The sequence below is a fragment of the Peromyscus californicus genome, unplaced genomic scaffold, assembly GCF_007827085.1.
Source record: "Peromyscus californicus insignis strain IS unplaced genomic scaffold, ASM782708v3 Scaffold_2__1_contigs__length_46816999, whole genome shotgun sequence".
NCBI classification, from domain to species: Eukaryota; Metazoa; Chordata; class Mammalia; order Rodentia; family Cricetidae; genus Peromyscus; species Peromyscus californicus.
In genome coordinates, this window is record NW_026294540.1 from 34,298,764 (window position 1) to 34,311,703 (window position 12,940).

The following is a 12,940-nucleotide window of genomic DNA, read 5'->3' on the forward strand; positions in this document are numbered from 1 at the left end:
GTTTTTAGGGGATACCCCTTCCTCTATCTCTGCTCCTTTTTCAGAAAAGGGACACTTAACCACCGATCTTTAAGAAGCCCACACTGATGAGCTGGAGAGTTGGTCTGGCTGGAGAGGTTAAGAGGAGCCAGGTTCAATTCCCAGCACTCACATGGTGGCTCATGACTGTCTTTTTAACTCCAGTCCCAGAGGATCTGATACCCTCTTCTGACCTCTGTAGGTACATACATGGTGGACATACATTCATGCAAGCCAAAGCCAAACACACAAAAAATAAATAAACTTAAAAAATTAAGCCAGCTGGGCATTATGGCACACACGTGTAATCTCAGCATTTGGGAGGCAGAGGCGGCCGGACTCTGTGAGACCAGCCTGTTCTACAGAACGAGTTCTAGGACAGCTACATAGAGAAATCCTGTCTTGAAAAAAACCAAAAATCCAAAGACAACAGCAAAACAAAATCATTAAACCCACATCCACATTCTCATTTTGGTTTATTTACTTTGGTGACTTCCTTTTTTTCTCCTTGTTGTTTTGAGAGTGTCTCACTATCTATCCTAGACAGGTGGCCTCTGAACTCAGAGATCTGCCTGCCTCTTCCTCCTGAAGACAGACAAGGGTGTGAGCCACCACACCCAGCTCGTTTCTTTGAAACAATGTCCCAGGTATCCAAGGTTAGCCTCAGGGGTGGTCTTGAACTTCTGATCCCCTTGTCTCCACTTTTCAGGTACTAGGATTACAGACCTTCATCACTATTGCAGTTTATAAAGTGCTGGTGATGGAACCCAGGGCTTCAATGCTGCCAAGTGAGCTACAGCCCAACCCACTTTCTGTTTTTGATAAACTCCAAATCAGCTTGTCGCTGGCTCACCCTGAAATTCTTTTCTGCATCCAAGGATCCTGTTTTACCTGAATCAAGGTCCCTAAAAGATTTTTTAAATCTTAAAGATAATTCCCACCCGCCTGGATCCGTCTCCCGAGTGCTGGGATTAAAGGCATGCACTACCACTGCCCGGCTTTATTGTGCTAAAATTATTTAAATTTTAAAGAAATTTGACAGCTCCTCAGTGCTTGCTGAGCCCTGGCTGCTCTTCCTGAGAATCCAGGTTCGATTTACATCACCCACATGGTGGCTCACAACCATCTCAAATTCCAGTTCTGGAGAATCTGGTGCCCTCTTCTGGTCCCTGCAGGCCCTGCATGCCAAGGTGCAGACAGAATGCTCATATACATAAAATTAAAATAAATCTTTATTTTAAAATCAAAGGAAATAAAGTTTTAAAGAAATTCTTCAGAATGCTACAAGTGACATAATGGAGCCCTGGTCCCTGTTGCTGCTGACAGGACTGCACAGAAGCCGCACCAGTGGGCACAATCCAGTAGCCACTCGATTGTCTAGGGGTGTCACTATCCACCTGTCAATCATTGCCAGCCCTGGCTCTACAGAGTGTAAAATCAGCCTTTTACTTAGTTGTGTGTGTAATGAGAGAGTGAAGGTTTTGCCCATACATGTCTGCACCTGTGTGTGTCTGATGTCTTTGGAGGTCAGAAGAGGGTGTCATACCTCCTGGAATTGGAGCATGGCAGTGGTTGTGAGCCACCCTGTAGGTGCTGGGACTGAACTCAGGTCCTCTGGAAGAGCAGCCAGTGTTCTGAGTCACAGTTTCTCCAGCCCTGGAAGCTGTTTTATGGGTTTATGTTGTTGTCTAAGTAGAATCCCAGGATGTAGCCCAGGCTAGCCTTGAGTTGAAATCCTACTGCCTCAACCTCCCAAGTGCTAGAGTGCTGGGATTACAGACAGGAGCTCTCACAGCAGTCAAGCCTATTGGCCTCATTTTTGTGGAGACTGCTTGGGATCTATGCCTAGTGTATGCTGAGAGGGTGGTGCGTTAGCCGAGGGCTTCCTTCCTGTCTCTCATGGGGCAGACCCATCTTCAACTGCTTTGACCCATAGACCTGACTTTGGGGAGGGTCATGCTTCCTCCCTTTTCTGAGTTGATTTCTGTTGTCATATCCAGTCCATCTTTGGGTGGGACCCAAAGCCTGGCTGCCATGCAGACCGGAGACTAGGGACAGCAGGCTTGCCTTTCAGGAGTGTGAGCTGCACTTTCTGTCCTTGTTCACAAGCTGTCACCAAAAGGCCTTTGTTGGAATGGAGGCTGACAGTGCTGCAGGACTGTCCTGTGAGGCACTGAAGAGCTAGGTGGTGTCCCCAAAGCCTGGGTCTGAGCAGCCACCCTCACTCAATTCCTCACTAACAACGGTCTCTTAGTTCCTCAGCTCCAACATGCGTTTGGGGAGTTGGTCTGTGGGTGAATGAGACTCCCTTTCCCAAATTCAAGCTTGAAAAGGGGGATCTTTGCTGTTCTCTCTGGTTTACTAGTGTCTTTTTTTTTTCATGTGTATGTGTGTGTGGTGTGCATATGTGTATGTGTGGAAGTGTGTGTATGTGGGGGGTGGCCCCAAAATTGATATCAGGCATCTCCCTCCATCACTTTCCACTGTATTCATTGAGGCAGGCTCTCTCAGTTGATCCCAGAGTTCAGTGATTCAACTAGTCTGGCTGACCAGTTGTCCTGGGATTCCTCCGTCTCTGCCACCTGAGGACTAGGATTACAGGCGGCTGCCATGCCCGCTGACTTATTGACTTGGGTTCTGGGGGTCAGAACTCCTGTCCCCACACTTGCGCAGCAAACATTTTATCCAGAGCTGGCTCTCCAGTCCACGTTGTCAAGGGTCTTGAGGGGAGTATGGGAGGGAAGCTGACCTGACTGTCCTTCTTGTCCTGGATAAGGAGTGACTTGTTTTATTTTTCTGGAATAGTGTAAGACTTTATAAACAGGGACAGGAGGGATGGCTCTGTGGTTAAGAGCACATACTGCGCCGGGCGGTGGTGGCGCACGCCTTTAATCCCAGCACTCGGGAGGCAGAGCCAGGCGGATCTCTGTGAGTTCGAGGTCAGCCTGGGCTACCAAGTGAGTTCCAGGAAAGGCGCAAAGCTACACAGAGAAACCCTGTCTCGAAAAACCAAAAAAAAAAAAAAAAAAAAAAAAAAGCACATACTGCTCTTCCAGAGGACCTCAGTTGGACTCCCGACACCCACATCAGACAGCTCACAATGAGCTTCAGGGGCTCTGGCCTCTGTGGACACCTGCACTCATGTGCACATACTCACACACAGACACCCACCCACACACATAATTTAAAATCCTTCACAGGTGCTGAGAGTGTGCCTTTAATCTCAGCACTTGGGAGGCAGAGGCAGGCGGATCTCTGTGAGTTCAAGGCCAGCCTGGTCTACAAAGTGAGTTTTAGGACAGCCATGACTGTTACACAGAGAAACCCTGTCTCGAAACCCAAAAACAAAGAAGAAAACCGTAGCATCCTACTATTTGGAGGAAGCTTATGGGATGAGCGCTAAGCTCACAGACTCCCATTTTAATGATTTATTTTTATTTCATGTGCATTGGTGTTTTGCCTGCAAGTATGCCTGTATAAATGTGTCAGATCCCCTGGAGCTGGAGCTACAGAAAGTTGTGAGCTGCCATGTGGTTGCTGGGAACAGAACTCAGGTCCCCTGGAAGAGCAGCCGGTGCTCTAACCACTGAGCCATCTCTCCAGCCCCACAGGCTCTCATTTTAAGTCAGGCTGTAAATTAGAAAAGCCCGCTTTAGCTGGAGTTGTGCTCACTTGGTGGCATGTTGCGTAGCGTTGAAGAAGCCCTGGGTTCCATCCCCAGCCCTGCATGCACTGGGCATGTGTTGCACACCTGTAATCCCAGCACACGAGGAAGCAGGAGGGTCAGCAAGAAGTTTAAGATCATCCTCAGATAGGAGATGATGAGGCCAGCCTGGGCTACATGAGGTCCTTTCTGGACAAAACAAGTGTGCGTGCGTGCGTGCGTGCGCGTGCGTGTGGCGGGGGGCAGATGAAATGGCTCAGTGGGTAAGGACGTTTGCCGCTAAGCCTGACAACCTGAGTTCAATCCCCGGGCCCCATGTGATGGAGAGAGAGAACTGACTTCTGAAAGCTGTCTTCCGGCGTCCACATCCACACAATGTATACATGCATACACACAATAAACAAACAAATAAGTAGAGGGAACAAAGGAAGAAAGAAAAGCCAGTTTTGTTCCGTTTGTGTTTGGGCCAGAGAGCCTTAGCGAGTGGCCTGGAGGGTGTAGCCGTAGTCGGGCTGGATCAGCAGTCCTGCATGTTGTCATTGCAGCGGCTAAGGCCACAGCTGAACCACATTTCCTGATCTTTACTTAGTTAAGCTACAAGCCTGGAGGAGCTTCATTAGTGATTTTTATTTTTAGAGTTTTCAGAAGAGTAATGAAGTCAGTTTAAACATGTGTTTATACTGGGCTGACTCCATGAGTCACTGGGCAGAGGCACTTCCCACCAAGCCCAAGAACCTGAGTTTGAGCCCCAGGACCCCCATGGTGGGAGGAGAGAACCAAATCTTGTAAGTTACCCTCTGACCTCCTCACACATGCTGTGACACTTGCCAATCAAACACAAATTAGTAAATGTGAAACAAACTAAATAAACAAAACCGGACATTTTTTTCTTTAGGCAGGATCTCACTATGTAGCTCGAGCTGTCCTAGAATTCCCTCTGTGTAGACCAGGCTTGCCTCTACCTCCTGAGTGCTGGGGTTAAAGGCGTGCGCCACCATCGCCCAGCCAAAACTGCTTCTTATATAGCAGAAAGAACGATGGTGGTTGGGTCGGCTTTGTGGTTTTGAGATAGGATCTTACTACATGGTCCAGGCTGACCGAGAATTCTCCATCCTCCTGCTTCAGCCTCCCCAGTGCTGGGATGATGAGCCCGAGTCACCACACCGAGCCTTAGATAGATAAAATCTATGGAACAGTAAATCATAGAGAGAGGGGAGAAAGGAGGGGACAGAGGACAGAGAGAAGAGGGGTGGTATTGGGCCAACATGGAGCTCAGAGAATATGGCCTCAGAGGAAGGGGGAAAGTTTAGTCTCGGACATCAAGATGCTAGTATGTGGGGCTGAAGACATGGTTTAGTTGATGAAGTGTCAGCTGTGTAAGCATAAGGACTTGATTTGGATCCCCAAACCCATATGGCGGCACACATCTGTAAGCTCAGGGCTGGGGAGGCAGAGACAGAAAGATCCCTGGACCTGGTCTGCATAACAAGTTCCAGGCTAGCCAGAGCTACATGGTGAGGTGGTCTAAAAGAGAAACTAAGGCAGCGTGATAGAGGTAAATTGACATCGACCTCTGGCCCCCCAATACATGTGTGCCCATATGCATATGCATCGCCACACATGTATACACAGATGCAAATGCTCACACACACCACATACTCACACGAAGAAACACATGCTCAGCGGAGCAGGAACAAGTGGAATTTCCTTGAGATCATAAATGTCAGTTCCCTCTTCAAAACAATTAGAGACGGTAGTAGGACAGAAAACAGCCCAGCCATCAATAGCTTTTATGCTCATGAACGGCAGCCAGGAGAGACAACACCATTTATACAGCTAATAAAGACAGAAGAACACGTAGTATTAAACCTAGTGAAGCCCAGAGAAGACCTCTATGGCATGGAACTGGGACACGCACATCATCCACTCTGCAGACTAAGATCAAGTGTGTGGCAGCATACCCCTGTGGTCACAGCGCCCGGGAGGCTGAGACAGGAGGATTGCGGTTTGAGGCTAGTCTGGAGGGGAAAAGAAGCAGATGCAGATCGATGGAAAGCATATTTGGATGAGTCGACATCCTGACAATATCCATTTGCTTTCCCTAATTTAGTTTATTTACCCAGTGAGGCTGATCCTGGTTAGAAATATCTGCAGCAGATTATAAAACATCGGTAGCGAACTTCTGCCCTCTGGGGTTCTCCTATTGTGCTGTAAGCCTGTATTTAAGACCTCTTCCCTCCTTCAATAAACTGCATTCGGCATAAAAAAGAAAGAAAGAGAGAGAGAGAGAGAGAGAGAGAGAGAGAGAGAGAGAGAGAGAGAGAGAGAGAAAGGAAAGAAGAAAAAGAAAGAAAGAAAGAAATATCTGCAGCAAACTTGCTTCTGGATGGAGGGAAGTCGGTGTTTACATTCAGATAACAAGTAAACGTGGCCCAGAGGCTGCCTCTGTTGGTGAAGTGCTTGCTGAATGGGAACAAGGACCTGAGGGGTTTTTGTTGTTGTTGTTGTTTATTTGTTGTTTTTTTTTTTGACAAGTTTTCTCTGTGTAGCTTTGGAGCCTGTCCTGGAACTTGCTCTGTAACCCAGGCTGGCCTTGAACTCACAGAGATCCGTCTGCCTCTGCCTCCGTAAAGGCGTGCTCCACTACCGCCCTGCTGAGGACCTGAGTGTGTATTCCCAGAATCCATGATTGTTTGTTTGTTGTTGTTGTTTAATTCCAGGCATGATGGTTTTCCTTTGTAGTTCTAGCATTGGAGAGACAGACAGGAGGATCACTGGAGCTCAGTGGTGAACTAGCCTTGATGAATCTGTAAGCTCCAGGTTCAGTGAGAGCCCCTGTCTCAAAAATAACATGACAATGTGACAGAGGAGGACACCCAGTGAAGACCTCTGGCCTCCATACACATGTGCACACATACATGAACATACACACACACACACACACACACACACACACACACACACACACACACACACACACACACTTGTGAAAGATAGCCAGGTAGAGCAGAACAGAAAGTTCAGAAGGCTCTGGATGTGTATAGAAGTAGTAGGTGGGAAAAAAATGGTCTGTAAAATGATTGATGTTGGGCTACCTGGATGGGCTGGGGACAAAGCTTGGTAGAGTACTCACCTAGCATGCACGAAGCCCTGAGTTCAACTCCCGGCACCACAGGAATAGGGTATGGGGTTCACAGTGTAATCCCATTACATAGGACGTGGAGGCAGAAGGGGCAGGAGTCCAAGGCCATCCTCCACTACACAGCCAGTTTGGAGAGGCCTGCATGGCATGAGCCCAACATGAAAGTTGAAGGGGGAAGTGTTGGGAAGAGGGAGAGGGTCAAAAGGAATGGAAAGACAGGAAAAAGTAGAGGGGGTGAATATGATCAAAATACCTTACATGCATGTATGAAAATGGCACGAGACCCATTATTATAATTAATATATGCTAATAAAACCATACAAATATAAATGTAAAAAATTTAAAGATAAAGTTGGGACCCTGGAGACTACCGCCCTCCTGAAGTGTGTGTGGCTTCCTGATGGCTTATATGGCTGACTGTGTGCTGTCACCGACTGAGTGGCAGGCCCTCATCACACCTGATGAAATGGAGGTGTCTGCATACACAGATCAGCACAGCTGACAGATCAAGACAGAGACGGGCCGGGCAGTGTGGTGCACACCTTTAATCTCAGCACCGGGGAGGCAGAGGCAGGCATGGAATACAGAGTGAGTTCTAGGACAGCCAGGGATACACAGAGAAGCCTTGTCTTGAAAAACCAAAAGAAAAAAAAAGAGAGGGGACATTCTTTAACATTTTTTTTGTTTAGATTTATTTATGTCTGTGAATATTTTGCCTACATGTGTGCATGTATATCACATGTGTGCCTGCTGTCCAAGGAGGTCACAAGGTCCAGATCTGTAGCATGAATCTTAGGTCTTATTAATAAAACCAAACCTGGAACCAGGTACTGGGGTCAATGCTGAAAGATCAGAGAAGCAGAACAAGCCACAGCTACCTCACCTCGCCAGTTCCTCAGCTGATCCTGTTTCCTCAAACTGGAAGCCTCTGTGTCCTCATCCGAATGGGTCTCAGCTGAACTGTGCTGCTCAAAAGCCTAAAAGCGTAACCAGCTCTAGTTCCTGGTCCTCACGCCTTATATACCTTTCTGCTTTCTGCCATCACTTCCTGGGATTAAAGGCATGAGTCACCATGCCTGGCTGTTTCCAGTGTGGCTTTAAACTCACAGAGATCTGAATGGATCTCTGCCTCCCAAGTGATAGGATTAAAGGTGTGTGCTACCACTTCCTAACCTCTATGTTTAATATTATGGCTGTTCCTTTCTCTGACCCCCATATAAGTTTATTGGGGTGCACAATATATCAACCACATAGATCCCTGGAAGTGGAGTTATGAATGATTGTGAGCCACCATGTGGGTGCTGGGAATCAAACTTCAGTCCTCTGTGAGAACAGCAAGTACTCTTAACTGCTGATCCATCTCTCCAGCTCCCCTCAATGACATTTATTGTTGTTGTTTTGTTTTTGTTTTTGTTTTTTCCCTGAGACAGGGTTTCTCTGTAGTTTTGGTTCCTGTCCTGGAACTCACTCTGTAGACCAGGCTGGCTTCGAACTCACAGAGATCTGCCTGGCTCTGCCTCCTGAGTGCTGGGATTAAAGGCGTGTGCCACCGCCACCCAGTTTTTGTCTTTTTAATACAGGGTGTCTTTATGTTGTCCCAGCTTCCTGGAACTTGCTATGTATAGCAGGCTGGTCTCTGGAACTCACCAAGATTCTCCTGCCTCTGTCTCCCATGTGCAAGGGATTAAAGGCGTGTGCCACCAAAATGACATTCTTAACATGCATCTTAAGAGAATGAGGTACTCAGGCAGAAAGTGAGACCACAGAGCATGGGTGTGGACTTCTCAAGGAAGAGTCTCTCCTTTCTCTTTAGAAGTCATACACACCATCCTGGTGGGGTTTGAAGCTATTTCCCCCTAAGGCAGATATTCTCAACCTTCCTGATGCTAGGACCTTTTATTACAGTTTCTCATGTTGTAGTGATCCCCAACCACAAAATCATTTTCGTTGCTACTTCATAACTGTAATTTTGCAACTGTTATGAATCATAATGTAAGGATTTGTGTTTTCTGATGGTCTTAGGCAACCCTTGTGAAAGGGTTGTTTGACTGCCAAGGGGGTCGAGACCCACAGGTTGAAAACCGCTGCTCTAAGGGTTGCTATGGAACCTAAAGGAAGTCCACAGGGTGGGTCCTGAGTGGCATCTGGAGGATTACTATTGAGCATGGTAAAACTCAAGCTCTGAGGCATGCAGGATGTTGGGGCATCTTTACTGCAGAGGAAGTTAACTGTCTTGTCTGAGATTCCCAGAAGATATATAGGAGAATGAGATCCACTCATGGCCATACACACTGCAGCCCTACGCCTGGTTCCTGGCTATTAAGATAACGTGTCTTTATACAGAAGGAGTATTATCTCTGTGTTGGTCACCTTCACAGCAAATGCCAGCTGTGCTGGAGTTCTCAGCTGGGGAGAGGCATCATCAATGCTCGGGTGAGGGAGCTCCCTTCTTTTCTCGTGTCCTGATAATTTCCCCTTTCTATTCTGCCTCACAAAGAATCAACTTTCTCTTCTCACTTGGCCAGCAGTATTAGCAATAAATCCTCCAATGCAGTTTCAGAAACTGATGTGAATCCCAGGTGTATTTCACACAGCCCCTGCCAAGGCGGCTTGACCTCTGGTTCGGGTTGTCTCCTGCTTCCCCGGGCTTCCACTCAAAGGCCCAGTGTTGGAATCTGGTCTTCCAAATCCGTCAAAATCTCTTCTGGGTTTCCAGCTTTTGGGCTGTCTCTTCTAGAATCAAATAACCCCTCAGGGAAAATGGCTTGAAGAGCAGGCTGAGTGTGCAGGATTTGTTATTTTCTCTCTACTCACTGACCTCATCACACCTACCGCTACGTCACCACTGTGTTTCTGCAGAATGGAACCAATCTTGCCCCCTCTCTTCCCTCTCTTCCTTCCATTCTGGGCACTGAGCCTCCAGGATCCTTCTCCTCCTCCCCAGTGCTGTGATTACAACATCGACAACATGCTCAGCTTTATTTACTTATTTTAATGTGTGTTTTGGAGATGAAACCCAGTGAGTTTCACTTTAACAACTGAACTGTATCTCTAGTCCCCCCCCCCTCCCTTTTCCTTTTTGATTTTCTGAGACATCATGTATCCCTATGCTACCAGGCCCAGCTAAAGTGTAAAAACTACTACTGTTATTATATGTGGTGCCAAGGAGGGAATTGAGGGGTGTAGATGTAACCAACCTTCTTATTAAATAAGAAACACAGAACCAATGCAAAGAAGAAAGCCAAGAGGTCAGAGCTAAGAGCTAAAACCTTACCCTTCCTCCTGCAGTGGTCCTACCTCTCCGAACCAGAGCTACTTCCTGTGTTAAAGTCCTTATATAGAATTTCTGTTCTGCCTTCTCATTGGTTGTAAACCCAACCACAAGACCGCCTTGTCATGGCCTGTCTGTATAGACCTCCAGGTTTTCCATGATTGGTATTGAGATTAAAGGCACGTGTATCCAATAATGGCTGTATCCCTGAACACACAGAGACTTACCCAGCTCTGCCTACCAAGTGCTGGGATTACAAGTGTACGCCACCACTGCCCTGCTTTCCTATGGCTTGCTGATAGCTCTGACCCCGGGCAACTTTATTAACATACAAATAACATTTTAATACAAATAAAATATCACCATATTTCCCCTTTTCTAATAAAAGAAAAAAGGAAAAAGCTTATAACTAACATAAGAAAAACTATATACAAAAGTACAATAACTATATACAATATATACAAGTAATAAATACCTAAACAATGTCTAGTTCATTTGTATTTGACAAATTCAGAGAAAATAATTCCATTATCTATCCTATTGTATCTAATTCATTTTCTATCCTAATTAATCTTCAACTATAACTAACTAATCTTCAACTCCCTCAGAGACCCAAGAAGGAAATAATATTAGCTAACAAAAATAAAAACAGGAAGTACATGCAAGCAACTTCCAAAAAATTGTGAGTTGACAGAAACAACCAGCTGCCTGGACAGTCATCTGAGGTTTCTCCGCAGTGTTGGGGCATCATCTTCAGTCTATAGCATCCAAGTATTTTGTTCATTCTCTTCATCAGGTAGCTACTGTATGGCTACCGGATAAATTAAGGGTGATTGTGTGAAAACTGGCTTTCTTTCTGTAACCTTATGATCCAATTTTGAAACAACTTCACTGTTAATTTCTTCTGTCTGAATTTGAATTTCTCTATAATTCATTTTTACAGGTTTAACAAGTTTTTCTAAGACTGTTATCCTGGCACTTAAATTGACTATCTTTTTGAATAGTAAAATGAGGATAAGAAAAGTAATGAACTGAATAATTCGATCAATATTAATCTTTTCATATAGTTGTTCCATTGTCAGAGTGCCTAAAATTTCAAACAAAGCCCGATTTTCTTCCAATGTACACATAAAGTCCATTTTTTTAATGTAGAAAAAAAATCTCTTTTAAATAAATGTTAATTGACTTACCAAGTCTGGGTAGAACAGTAGACTCCGAGGGAATTTCTAAACAGCCACCTGGTGTTTGAGGTGTGAATCCAGAGAGAGAGAGAGAAAGAGAGAGAGAGAGAGAGAGAGAAGAGAGCAAGAAAGCGTAATCGCTTGAGCCGAGTCAAGCCTTGACTTTACAGGCAGGGGCCCTGTTCGGCAGGGCAGACCTGAGTTGTTTGTAGCAGTTGCAAGTAGCTCCAGCTGCGGGTCAGTCAGGCTTGGGCCCGAGCTAGGGAGCCGGGCCACCCAGGCCGGAAACTAGACTTGCCGCCAAGCCAAGCCAAGCGGTTTTTAACAGATTCTTGTCACGTTGGGCGCCAAATGTAGATGTAACCAACCTTCTTATTAAATAAGAAACACAGAGCCAATGCAAAGAAGAAAGCCAAGAGGTCAGAGCTAAGAGCTAAAACCTTACCCTTCCTCCTGCAGTGGTCCTACCTCTCCGAACCAGAGCTACTTTCTGTGTTAAAGTCTTTATATAGAGTTCCTGTTCTGCCTTCTCATTGGTTGTAAACCCAACCACATGACCGCCTCGTCATGGCCTGTCTGTATAGACCTCCAGGTTTTCCATGATTGGTATTGAGATTAAAGGCACGTGTATCCAATAATGGCTGTATCCCTGAACACACAGAGACTTACCCAGCTCTGCCTACCAAGTGCTGGGATTACAAGTGTACGCCACCACTGCCCTGCTTTCCTATGGCTTGCTGATAACTCTGACCCCGGGCAACTTTATTTATTAACATACAAATAACATTTTAATACAAATAAAGTATCACCATAGAGGGGATTGGCAAGGGCTTCAGCTTTGATTATATCACCACCACCCTCTTTTCTTTTGAGACAAGCGTCTCACTATGTAGCCTTGGTTGGCCGGGAACTCATTACGTAGACCAGGCTGGCATCATAGTAATAGAGATCCACTTGCCTCTGCCTCCTGAATGCTGGGATTAAAGGCCAGCTATCCCTGGCCCTTTAGATTACACCTTCACTGTGTGTGTGTGTGTGTGTGTGTGTGTGTGTGTGTGTGTGTGTGTGTGTGTGTGTTTGGAGGTCAGAAGACAACTGGTGGGAGTTGGCTTTCCTTCAGCCATATGGGTCCTGGGCATCAGACTAAGGATATCAAGCTTTACAACAAGCACTTTTACCATCTGAACCATCTCACTGGCCCTATTTTGGTTTTTGGAGAGAGGATATCATGTATCCCAGGTCCATAATTCATTACACAGCCCAGGATGACCCTGAGTTTCTGATCCTCCTGCTTCCCATCTCTTCCGTGCTGGGATTATAGGCATACTTCCCGACAACAGGGTCTCATATAATTTAGTCTGGCTTCGAACTCTCTACGTAGACGAAGATGGCCTTGAACTCCTAATCCTCCTGCTTCAACTTCCCTAGGGCTGGGACTACAGGCGTGCGCCTCCAAGCCTGGTTGTCCTCAGATTTACAAGCTTTACCAATGCTGGAATTCTCAGAGCTGCATTCCACCTGCCCCGCCCAGCATCAGAGGCCTGAATCCCGCCGCACGTGCCCACGCCACCAGGAGTTGCCTCGGCAACTGCCCGCTCCCTCAGCTCCGAAAGATGACGCCAGTATCCTGCGCCGGCCTTGCTCCCTCCCGTGCGGCGGCCATT